This window comes from Vicia villosa, linkage group LG7, assembly GCF_029867415.1.
Source record: "Vicia villosa cultivar HV-30 ecotype Madison, WI linkage group LG7, Vvil1.0, whole genome shotgun sequence".
In the NCBI taxonomy this organism is placed as follows: Eukaryota; Viridiplantae; Streptophyta; class Magnoliopsida; order Fabales; family Fabaceae; genus Vicia; species Vicia villosa.
Window position 1 is genome coordinate 11,465,210 of NC_081186.1, and position 13,361 is coordinate 11,478,570.

Genomic DNA, 13,361 nt, shown 5'->3' on the forward strand with positions numbered 1-13,361 from the left:
GTTTTGAAGAATATTGAATTTCAGTTAGGGTGTGTTCTTGGCGCCAGATTTTCGTTCAAAGTTTTCAAATGTTTGTTTTAAAATATATTACCTTGAAAGCGTATGAATAACAAGCTGCACGCGCAGCTCAGTTGGTTGTTGTTTTGAGTGGTGAACCTTAGGGCGTGGGTTCAAACCCTGGCAGGGCCAAAACCATTTTTTTAACACTTTTTTCCTTCATTTTCTTAACAACTTCACTCAATTATTTAACCAATCAAATTAACTCATTTTTTATTCATTTTTTACACACTTCTCATTTAATATATGTATTTTATGAATATCAAAAAAAATCACAAAAATATATTTATTTAATACATTTTTAATTAAGTTTAAAATGACATATTTTAAGTGTTTTTAATACTTTTAAAATTTGTTTTTTTCACTTGATTTTTTCAAACATAATCACTTGTAAATATTTTGTGATCAAACCCTAATCATTTAGGTGTTAATTAAGTATAATCTTTTTGTTTATCTTGATTAATTTGACTTCTTTCAAAATTTCAAACCATTTTAAAACAAGCGATCGCAATTCTTTTCAAAAACGATAAACCATTTCTTTTTGATTTCAAAGGAAACTATTGATTAAATCTTTTTGATTGATCAATTGATTTTCAAAACGATGTGGGGCCTCTCGAATATTAGAGAGTATAAGTCCCTTTCCTCTTTCTTTGTACAGTTTTTCTTTAAACATAAAACTTTCTCCAAATTACTTCCAAACATTTTTTAAAAAACAACAAATCTCACATCTTTTTCAAACCATCCACCATGTTTTATGAAAATAAAACATGGGCCTCTCGAATATTAGAGAGTATAAGTCCCTTTCCTCTTTCTTTTTACAATTTTTCTTTGTACAGAAAACTCTTTCAAAACAATACTTTTCAAACTGTTTTCAAAACAACAAACGACGCGTCTGTAAATAAAGCAATCAACCATGTTTTATAAAATAAAACATGGGCCTCCACATAGGTATAAGTCCCATTCCCGTACATGAAATTAGGTATTTCATTGTACATACACTTTTTTGTACATACCTCGATCAATTTGTTTTTTAACCTTGAATAACAAATCAAAAATGAAGGTTTTCTTTAAATCTTCCCAAAAATACCATGGGCCTCCATGTAGGTATAAGTCCCAAGCCCCTTTGTAAATACCTGTTTACATAGCTTTGAATAAACTCAATAGGGCCTCTCCCCGAGTATGAGTCCCGAGCCCTGTGTATACAAATGGATCATGCTTACAGGTATATTTCCTTCATAAACTCCATTATATACACACTTTGTCATATATATATATAACTGTTCATATTTGTTCATGTACTTGTTCATATTTGTTCGTACTTGTTCATATTTGTGTTTGTGTTATATATGCTTATTCAACTTAGTACAACACTAGGTTCCCCATAGCCTCCTATTGGGCTTCGTGCAAAGAATCTCCCTAGTTTAGGTTAGGACATAGAGTATGGTTTCCCGGTGAAATCGCTCTAAGAGCTCAAACCAACTATACCACGCCTCCTCTTGGGCTTTGTACAAACGACTTGTCCCTCCCATTAGCCTCCTCTTGGGCTTACAATGCAAGGACCCTGGATTGTCCCTCCCATAGCCTCCTCTTGGGCTTACAATGCAAGGACCCTCGGATAGCCTCCTCTTGGGCTTCGTACAAGGACCCACGGGCTTCTTATAAGCATCCCCAATATCCAAAATCAAATACCCTAGGAGATTAGACATTTATCATCTCTATGATAGGAGTACCTCTTCTATATCATCACAAACAATCAATCAATCAAACTTTTTTTGCCACAAGGCTGGCTAATCAATCAAACCGTTTTGCCACCATACTGGCTGATTAATCAAAGTTTTTGTCACAAGGCTGACTTCATTGAAACTTTTGCCACAAGGCTAGCTGATTAATCAAAACTTTTTGTCACAAGGCTGACTTCATTGAAAGTTTTTGCCACAAGGCTGGTTAAACAAAAAAACATCTTTATCATTCTAAGCGCCATAAGTGGCACAGCCCAGGGCTTATAATGAAAAGATTTTCAAACAAAAATCAAACAGATGTATGTGATGATATAGATTAGATACATCGAGCATTTAGATGACATCTGTCTCTTTTCCTTTGCTTCCACTAGCATAAGTGGGAACTACGATTGCTCTGACTTTCTCAACATCCCTTTGAGAATACGTAGGCACAAGGTCGTATCCTTGGCGAGCAAAACAAAACAAAAAAAGCCATTCAAACCTTAGCACCCGTAGACCCCGAGCTACAGATGCTCTGATTCCCTCTAAGGGATATGTATGCAGAGGATCGCGATGATCTTTGCGAGCATAATCAAACAAACACCTTAGGTCCCACCTATTTCACAACAGAACCTCTCAATAACATGGAATGAAAAACAAAACAAAGAAACCTATAGAGTACTATAGATACGTTGGGTGCTAATACCTTCCCTCCGTATAACCAACCCTCTTACCCAAGATCTCTCCCCCACTTTTTATGTTATTGCAGCTTTTTTCCTTTTCCTCCTTTGGAAACAATAAAAAGTTTGGTCGGAACAAAGAAAAATCATTTTTTGAGCACTCGAGCCCAAAGAAGGCATCAGGTGTCTCATCCCGAAAAAAGATAACGATTTTTCCCCGCGACACAACAATAGCTCGAGCCTTCCTTTTCTTGGGAATAACTTTTCTCCAAGATTTGGTAGGACCAACCGAAACACTCTGAGATATAGCCCTGCTTTTTATGGGACCTGTAGAGGTACTTTTCTTCCTGATAGAGTCATCAGAGGGACTTCTAGGAGCAACCTTTCTCTTGGGAGAACTTTGTACAACAACCTTACCTTTCCTCCTAGTCATGAGCCTTTTGGCAATGCTAGGGTTCACAACAGCTACCAAATCATTATCTGAGAGTTCATCAAGGTCCATAACATATGTAACTATAGTTGTACCTATATCAGCATCAACACCAGTATTCCCAATGTCATTGACATCCTCAGTGACATCTTCATCATCATTGTCATTGTGCACATCCTCATCAACAATGTGGACATCATGATCATTAGAGTACTTCCCTATGATGTTTGTCTTAGTAACAGAAACGGGTTCAAGAATCATAGTTTGCAGCAGAACAGATATCCCAGGGACTTGATGTTGTTCATTCAAGATACAGGTGACAATTTTAGCAATGGCATTGTAAGCATACCTTGATCATTCCTTGGTTAAATCCTTGAGAGGAGTGGACGATAGCATTTGTGGCCTTGGCACGAACAGATTCCTTAGGCCTCCTTGCACGAGAGGTATGAGGTTTCTTGATTGTGAGATCATCAGTGTTAACCATTCTTAACAGAGTAATATCAAGAACTTGATTAGGGTTAACCAGTCCATTTCTTGGAATGGCGTCAAGACCATCAGTGGAGGACATCTTCTTGGGATAGAAGGAATCAGATTGTTGTGACATCTTGAGGTATTTGAGAATAATTCTTGTGACACGATTGTGGAGAGTGAGGGAGCAGTTTAAGAACAAATTTAGGTTGTTGAAGACATTAGGGTAGAGAACAACCTTTTGGTGAGAAGGAGAAATAAGAGGGAACTTGATATAGTAATCAATTAGGGGATATTTCAAATATTGAATAATTAAAAACCCCATAATATATTCCCTAAATAGAATTAATTGCTATAATTCTTCAGGGGGAAATGCATAACTTTCCCTTTAACTCTTCAACTTGATTTACATCTAACCCTTTTGTGAAAATATCAGTAAACTCTATATCAGTGACCATATGTTCAAATGTAAAAATTTTGTCCTTCACACAATCTTTGATGAAGAGATGTCTAATGTTGTTACAGAATAATATTACGACATCCTTTTTGACATTATGCTTCTAAACACTTTGTTGTATCCACCTTAATTGAGACCACTCGAAGCCTTTTGTGTGAATCACACCAATCATCAGATTTACAACCTTATTTGTGACAAGGAAATCATGCTCTCCTTGTTTTCTTGATTTCCCAAGTTGATTTGTGAAGCATTTTCTCTCACATTCCAGGCTTTTGAAGTTTGGTCTGTTGTCAGTGGCTCCTCTCTTAGATGAAGTCCATGATCAATAGAAAGCTCCCTTAGTACCACGTTCCATACAGTACTTCCCTTGAACAGTTAGAATTATTTTTTCATATCTCTAGTCCAGATGTCATCAAGGAGAACCATCATTGTCTTCTTTAGGTCAAGGTTGTGAATACTCCAGGTAGTTGCAGATGATTCCCTTGATCTTCTGACAACTTCTGGTTGTTGGTTCCTAACAATGATCTCCCTATGAAGAACATTTTGGATATTGAAAGGTGAACCTTTACCAATTCTAGAGGCATCTTTTATCTCAATGCACACACTTGATTCTTCAGTACATTCAGATGTTAAGACATCTATTTTGACAATCCCACAACCTACTGAGAGAGTAGTCTCAGCTTCTTCAATAGCATCAATCTTCATTGTTGGGTTCTTGTATATAGTAGGGTTGAACTCTTCTTTTCTGGGACCTTCATTTTGTTTAGGTCTCCTTCTTTTAGAGCTTCCTATTTTGCTTATGGACTTCTTTTCATTTATGCCACAACTTGTTTGATTAGACATCTTTTGCTTCATCTTGTTATGAATGACTCTTACCTCTGACTTGTTGATATTTATGACTTGATTACTTCTCATTGTTGCGTATTTGTTCGATCTTGTGTTTAACACCCTTCTCTCTAGGGAAGCAATTTTTTACAGGAGACTTACTCTTTCTTCTTGTAGAAGTGCATGAGCATTCTTATAAGCCACTATTCTTCTACACAGTCTTTCATTCCTTAGCCAAGTCTCGGAGTATCCATCAGCAATTTCACTAATGGTGAGATCTCCAACATAAGACTCATCGTCAGATTCATCCATTTCTTCAACGGGAGCTTCTGGTTTGACAGGTCTTTCTTGATGATTACCCTCAATTTCGTCTTTCCCCATAGAACGTGTAGTAGAGAACTTTGAGGTTTTAGGCTCCCATAAGTAGCAATTATTCTTAGATATAGATCCCTTCATGACTTCCTCATTTTCTCTGTTGGTGACAACACATCCTTCTTTAGTGAATCTGACATTGAACCCTTGATCACATAGTTGACTGATACTAATAAGATTTGCAGTTAGTCCTTCTACAAGCAAGACATTGTCCATATGAGGGACACTAGGAACTTTTAAATTTCCAACACCTATGATTTCCCTTTTTTCTCCATCACCAAGGATCACATGCTTAGTGGAATGAGGTTTGATATCCCCCAAGAGGTTCTTCATTCTAGACATATGCTTTGAACAGCCACTGTCAAGATACCAGTCTTCTTTAGCTGATACTTTTAGAGATATGTGAGCTATTAGAGCAACACTCTTGGCCATCCATTGTTGGTTCTTGACAGGAGTGACCTGTTTGAGTTTGGCTTGATGAGTGTTATTAGGGTATCCAAATAGTCTGAAGCAAAATGGCTTTATGTGTCCAAATCTTCCACAATAGTAGCACCTCCATATCAGGAACTTCCTCTTTATCTGGTTCATGATTTTGTTTCCTTGATGTTGTGACATTGGTCTTGGCATCCTATTTGACATGCGAGCTTCATAATTTGACCTTAAAATGACATTTGATTTGCCCCCAAATCCTATTCCAGACATATCTCCTGATCTCTGTCCAACCTTTTTTTGCTTCTCCACTTGTTTACAAACTTCAGCACTCCTGACACATAGCTCTTTATATGAGGCTGTAAGCTCATCAAACGTCGGTCATCTTCATTGGAGTCATTATCAGATGTACATACACTCGTTAGTACTGTGATGTGTTTTGCAGTTTCCTCTTCAGACTCACTCTCAGAATCTCCATCAGACCACGTGACAGAGAGCCCTTTCTTTTGCTCTTTGAGGTAGGTGGGGCATTCATTTCTAATGTGAACATAGTCTTCACATCCATGGCACTGAATCCCTTTGCCTTGGTAGGGCTTCTCTTTAGATTTAGATCTTCTACTAGAGTCATACGACTTGCTGTTGTCAGAGGGAGTGTTCTTGACATTTGGTCTGGATTTCTGATCTATTCTTTTAATAAACTTGTTGAGTTGTCTTCCAAGCATGGCTATGGCTTCTGATAGATTCTCATCACTTCCATCATTGCTTTCTTTTGAGTCTTCTTCAGTGTTAGATATAAAAGTTATGCTCTTGTTCTTCTTTTCAACATTGTCACTTATACTCATCTCAAATGTTTGGAGGGAACCAATGAGTTCATCTACCTTTCCTATAAAAATCATGAATGGTCTCATCCCCTTTCATCCTGAGATTTTCAAACTTAGTAGTTAACATCTGAAGTTTAGACATCTTCACCTTGGATGTGACTTCATGAGTTGTTTTGAGAATATTCCAAACATATTTGGTCGATTCATAGTGTTGCACAAGTCTGAATATATTCTTGTCTATTCCATTGAACAACGCATTTAGAGCCTTGAAGTTTTCCAAAGCCAGGTTCTTCCTCATTCTTGATCCAATCTTCTTCGGGTATTACCACAGTTATTCCATCTTTATCTTTCTTTGTAGGATGTTCTCATCCTTTGCTCACAACTCTCCAGGCCTTGCAGTCCACAGACTTTAGAATGGCTACCATACGAGGTTTCCAGTAGTCATAGTTAAACCCATCCAATATGGGTGGTCTATTCCCAAAAACAATTACACCCTTGTCCATAGTACCAGAGTTTATTGTCCCTAGATCTCACCCAGAAATAAACAGGCAGGGTGCTTGCTCTGATGCCAATTGAAAATTCTAGTAACACACAATCGATGTCGTATTAGATGTTATGACATCCACTTCAGAACTGATTATACAATTTATGCAGAAAGTAAACAAACACAGTAAAGAACACAGATGACTGTTTACCCAGTTTGGTGTACAACAACACCTACTCTAGGGGCTACCAAGCTAGGGAGGAAATTCACTATAAGCAACATTAATTCAAAGCTAAACTCCCCTATCTACAACTCTTCACTTAAGACCTACCCAATGCAATTTCAATCTAGTGCTAGACCTAAGTTCCTACTCACATCCCCTCAATCACAGCAGTGATAACAAACAGACAATTATAAAATCAGGATGAAGACACACTTCAAACAAATTTTGATCTTGCTTCAAAGCTTCAATCAAGAGACACAACACTCATACTTAAAATTTTAGTGTGACAAAACAATTGCAACTCAAAAACACCCTATTCAAATACAATCACCAAAGAGACAATTGCATGGAGTACAAGAAGAACACTAAGACACACGTGAATTATTGCCTGAGATAAATCAGGAAACATAACAACTAAAAAGTAACAGCTACTGCTGTCAGATACTGATGTCATGACATCGAGCATGAAATCCAACAAAAACATGTATTAGCTCAACTATACAATCCTACACAATTCCACACATAGTGTGTTATGACATTAGTCAAGACATCACACACACACATGAATGTTTAACCATAAAATGCAGCCAATTTAAAAGTATCTACAACGTTATTGATCTAGGAATGGAGCATACTTTTCAATGGCCTTCACTTGTAAGGAACATGGCTTCAATGCCTGACGGGCCTCCAAAGCTCAGGATAACAGGATTCAGTTCTTCGAATGAAGACAACAACGTGAAACTTCATACTAGCATGAGTTTGCTTGTGGAGGAAGCAATCTCATTGGAAATAGTCTTTGAGTTTCGCATAACATTGGAACATGCGACTCCTTCTTCTCTTACAACTGAACCTCAAGTTGGTAGAGGGTGAGGCTTTAGTTTTTAATAGCATCTTAAAATTGCACAAATATGTGAAAGAAAGTAGAGGTTATCTAAAGGCAATTCTCCAATCAATGAAGAAGCTAAATCCAATTGTAGTCTCACTATTACTCAGCAGTATTTGATTCTCTTGAGGCAAGTATGGCAAGAAATAGTCGAATAAGGATGAAAATAGAGAGACTACACTTTGCAGAAGAAATTTGTAATGTTGTTGGTTACGAGGTGTAATACGGTGAACTGACTTTATCGAAATGTGCGGATAGCAAGAGTCGCCACCGACTATTATTTTATCCAAATTAAATCAGAAAGGCTAAAAGAACAGGAAAATACCTTTTTAAAAGATTTTGAGTTCGGGGGGTAATTTATGCAAAGGGAAGGTGTAAAGCACCCTTTGCATCCATGGTTTTCCATGGGCTCTTAATTGCTTTACTCTTTGTTTTCAGAAATGTAGAAGAAAAAGAATATGGACTTTAGCTCGTAAATGAGCGTAGCCATTTTGAAGGATTATGAGAAAGAATATGAAAAAAAGTTTTAAAGCAAGGCAAAGCAATTAGGGGAAATTACCTTATAGTTTGAAAAAGAAGTTCTTTTAGCCTTTCAGGGTGAAAGGGTCTATCCTTGCCATAAGAGGGCAGGAAGCCTTTCATTTGGAGGTTGAAGGGTCATCGAGAGTTCGTTCGCCATAAGACTGTCCCATGCCATAGAGAGGCAGGTAGTCTGAGGGAAGAACCAGAATAGCCTTTTCGTAGGCAGCTAGAGGATACCTCATCCTTTTTGTAGGCAACTTCCGAGGATTGAGATCACGTTTAGTATATCGAAGGCAGCATTATTAGGAACCCATGATCTTAATCTAGGCAACATGGCTGAGGTATCTTCGTATTCGAGGGACTGGCTATTCTGCAAAAAACACAAGGCAACAAGACAACAAGGCAACAGGCAACAGAGAGGTTACCCCAAAAGTGTGCGTGTGTGCAGCAATCACGTGATTCGATTCAGAAAATGTTATCTTGTAATTAAGTGACTCTAATCCGGTTCATAGTTGCACTCCCTAAATTACTAACCACAACAATTGATAAACAAATATAATTAAAGCAAATACGGGGAAGGGGAAAATGAAACCAGCGGGGGGAAGGGAAATTGAAACCAGCGGGATAATAATATTAATAGGTCTAACACGAGTAATAATTAAGATCAGGGTTTAGGGTTACCGACTATTCGAAGCTTTGGCATTTGGCAAACCCTGAAAAGGTGGAAAAATGGCAAACAAAAATAGGGTGAGTGCTTTATCAGTTCGGAGGCAAACGTTACTAACCCTAAAAATAAAAAGATAAAGAAATTTAAAATAAATAAACAAATAGGCACTTAGCTTTGAATTTGATCTGATATGGTTGGCGGTCGGAGGAAACCTCGGGGTTAACCTAATTAATTAAATCGGGGACAAGAAAATAATTTAATCAGGCAAAAACAATTTTTTATGAATTTTTATGAATTTCTATGAATTAAAATAAAATCATATGAATTATTTAAGATATTAAAATAAATAAGTGAAATATATAAATAAATAAATAAATAAATAAATATAATTAAATAAATAAATAAAAGAAAAAAGATACATATATTATTAATATAACTAAAATACAAATATTATTATTATTATATGTAAACTAAGATAAGTTTGAAAAAACTAATTTATATTAATAAAAGAAAAACAAACAAATATATATATATATATATATATATATATATATATATATATATATATATATATATAAATAAATAAAAAGAAGTTTGTGTAATTAAAAATAAAAAAAATTACAAAAATCTTAGCTTTTGGTTCCATGTGTCACGCGCGTGTGGAGCTTGGTGCACCCTCATTTCCAGATGCGTTGGATCTGCTGGGAGAGGGATTTGACGGCTTTGTGATGATGGCGCATGGTATCCCTTAGACGAGAGTTGCACATGGAATCCCAGTTTTTGTGTTTTGTCAAAAAAAACATGGTTGGCGTGAGGGTTCGAACCCCCAACCTTACCTTCACACGCTCACCTCCTTTACCAAACGCGCTGCGTGGTTATGTTGAAAACAAAATGGACAAGGAGCATAATATATAAAATCAATTACCCAGAAAATAATAAATAAAAAAAAGAACGCGTGGTTTGTTCTTCTTCTTCGTTTCAAACCTGCAAATCCATACAGCTTTGGCCACGGTTTTTATGAGTAGCCTTAGCTCTGCATATAACAAAATCATAGAACACCACACATAAATGCCAAATACGACCATGGATCGATTGGAAATTGTTTCCTAAGTTCAATGGAGCCCCTAATTTGGGCTAATTCTACCTATAATCAGAATTCCCAATTCTCAATCCAAGAACCCTAAACATGGTAAATCACTCAAATCGCAACGAAAATTCAATTAAACACACAGAAACAATCTAAACATCAACATGAAAACAAATACGTAATCAAAATTCGTTTATGGTGCATGAAATTGTGAGATCGAGATTAAAAAAAAGTGCTCAAACCGTGAGGTATTGCGTGCGATTCTGGACGTGCTGCTTGAGGAAAGTGGTCTGGTTAGCTTCTAAATTATCCAAGGAGTGTTTGGAATCTTCAAAACACCTTGACTCTCCCTCAAATTCCAATTTCGATCTTCACTTATTCTTGAATTTTTGGAGCTTGAAGGTGAGGTCTTGACTGCAAAAAATTCCACCCCAAGGGTTTGTTTCTGTTCTGTACTTATAGGAGAATTAATTAAAGTAATAGAACTAGAGAAAATCCTGAGTGAATCTCTGATTTGCCATGAGAAAATTGATTGGAAATTTGTTTGAAAATTGATTTTTAAAGTTTCCAAATTTGAGCTAGATCAAATATTTTTCAACCAATCTTGTAGAGCACGAAATTAGATTGGTAATTTGCCTTAAATGTTGATTGATTATGATTGAAGTTAAGGGAAAACCAAATCTTTTCAATTTTCCTTCCAAATATTGATTTAATCCATGATTTTAATGAATAAAATTCAAATAAAATCAAATTTTAATAAAAATTTTCGTGGCCTTTTGATTAGAGCTTCTAGATGACTTGTATAACAAGATTGGATCAAAAGAACTTGGGCCCATTTGCAAAAATATTTCAATTCTTTCACATTTTTCCCTCCAAAATAGCCCAACTTTGACAAGGCCTATCTCTCTCAATTTTTTAGGTATGGAAGTGTTATAAGACTTTTTAGAAACCTTAGAGAGTCATCTCACCATTGTCTTTAGTCTCATATCAAAATTGTTTTCCATGCTCCTTGTGTGTCCTTTTGAAAAAAGTGACTTTTTGTTGACTTTTGAAAAGGACCTATAATGTTTTGGTCCATATCTCTCAAATGAAGCATTTTTGGACTTGGCATGTGAAAGACAATTTTGTAGAGAATCAAATTTCCTTCAAAATGAGCTTTGTATGGAAAATTTATGATGTTCCATGTGAGAGTTACGACTGGTCAAAGTTCAGTTGACTTTCTCCTATACAAACCCTAATTTAGAAATTTTTTGATTTGTTGATTTTTTATCTTTCCTTGATGAACCATGATCAATTATTGATCAAATGGTGAATGATACTTCAATATGAGGATGTTGATAAAAAATCAGGAGTTTTGACTGTACTTTGACCATAGTTGACTTTTTAGGTCAACTAGTCGGCTATTGACTTTCTGAACAATTGAGGGACCAATCCTTTAAGCTGAGACTTGAAACTTGTCATAGGGGTAATGTGAGATGTCATAAGGCATGTGGGATGCTTTGAGCGATTGATTCACTGATTTTCCTTTGGAATAACAAAACCCTAATTTCTGATCCTCGCTTAAGAGAGTGTGTTCTGGAACTTTGTGTATTGATTTGAACTTGAATAGAAGAAATAGTATGGGCAAATTTTGGGGTATGACAGCTGCCCCTGTTCAATTTTCTTATATCTGAAGATGTAGACTAGTGTGTGTGCCTGTCAGAATCTGAAGGTAGAAGAGGATTGAACACTAGAATACCCAGGAATTTGCCCCAGCTGAAGTAGGGACTTTTGTCGGAGATGGGCTTGAAGATGCCATCCAGGTGTTTGAAAAAGATGTATGACTGAGATGGGCTTAACGATGCCATCCAGCTTGATAGACTTGAGAGTCAGAAGATGTCGTACGTTAGACCGTTTTTGAGGAATAGACTTAGGTTGAGTCGTACGTTAGATTGGATTCAGTTTGCATCAGTAGATGATGTCTGGAAAACCGCGCTTTAGGCTGGAGGATGTGTTGTACGTTAGATCAAATCCAATTTGCATCCTTAGATGTTTGGAAGGCCGTGCGTTAGGCTGAATCTTTTGTACTAAGGAGTATTTGTTGGAGATGGGCTTAAAGATTCCATCCAGATGTTGAGACTGAAGTGTTTTTGAGAAGTAGTTGTTTGAATGTTGATCGTGTAGTAGATGAATTAGATTTTTGGAGAGTTAATCGTGTCAGCACCGTTCGTAGTAACTGAATTAGACTTTGGAAGATGATCGTGTCTACACCATTCATGATGATAAAATTAGATCTTTGATCGTGTCAGTACCGTTCATAGTAACTGAATTAGATCTTAGAAAGATGATCGTGTCCACACCGTTCGTGATGATGAAATTAGATCTCTTGTCGTGTCAGCACCGTTCATAGTAACTGAATTAGACTGGGAATGTCAGTGATTGTATCCACACCGTTCGTGATGATAGAATTAGATCTCTGAGAGTTGACTGTGTCAGTACCGTTCGTAGTAACTGAATTAGATCTTTTGTCGTGTCAGTACTATTCGTAGTAGCTGAATTAGACTTAGTTGGTCATTGATCGTGTCCACACCGTTCGTGATGATAGAATTAGATCTTTGAGCGTAGACCGTGTCAGTACCGTTCGTAGTAACTGAATTAGATCTTTGAAAATGATTGTGTCATTACCGTTCATGGTAAATGAATTAGATCTTGGAAAGACCGTGTCAGTACCGTTCGTGGTAGCTGAATTAGATCTTGGAAAGTTGGAGATTTTGCTCGTTTGTCGGTACCTGTATTCTGCAATAGACATAGCAAGTTTTTGTTGCAATGTCATGATGCATGTATTATGTAACGGGCTTCTTAGAATGAATGAGAAACTTTGTATGTCATGTATGAGTTTATCATGAAGTAATGTATGTGATGTATGAATATGTTTATATGATGTATGACTATGATTTATGCTATCTGAAGTGCCTAGATTGAGAAAATAAATCTCCATGTCATTGGGGATTTGATGATTGGTCTTGTTTTGAAGATGTAAGCTCGGGATTTATGATTTCTGCTTGGGGATGAATAGTAGCTTGACGCACCCTGACTGGGGATAAAAGATTTTGATGAACCAATGTTGGAGAAGAACAAATTGTTGGAGAACCGGTAGTATTGAAGATGTAAACTCTGTTGGGGAGCCATATCTTTGTCGGGACGAGAGCATTTGAAGATATCTTCTTAATGATTACTCTGTGGGGATATGATCTTGTGA

The 13,361-nt window shown here is 36.6% G+C and overlaps 1 pseudogene; it reads left to right on the plus strand.

The window, feature by feature from the left end:
* LOC131618660 (GRAS family protein RAD1-like) overlaps nucleotides 1–13,361 on the plus strand; it is a 63,442-nt pseudogene that overhangs the window by 16,788 nt on the left and 33,293 nt on the right.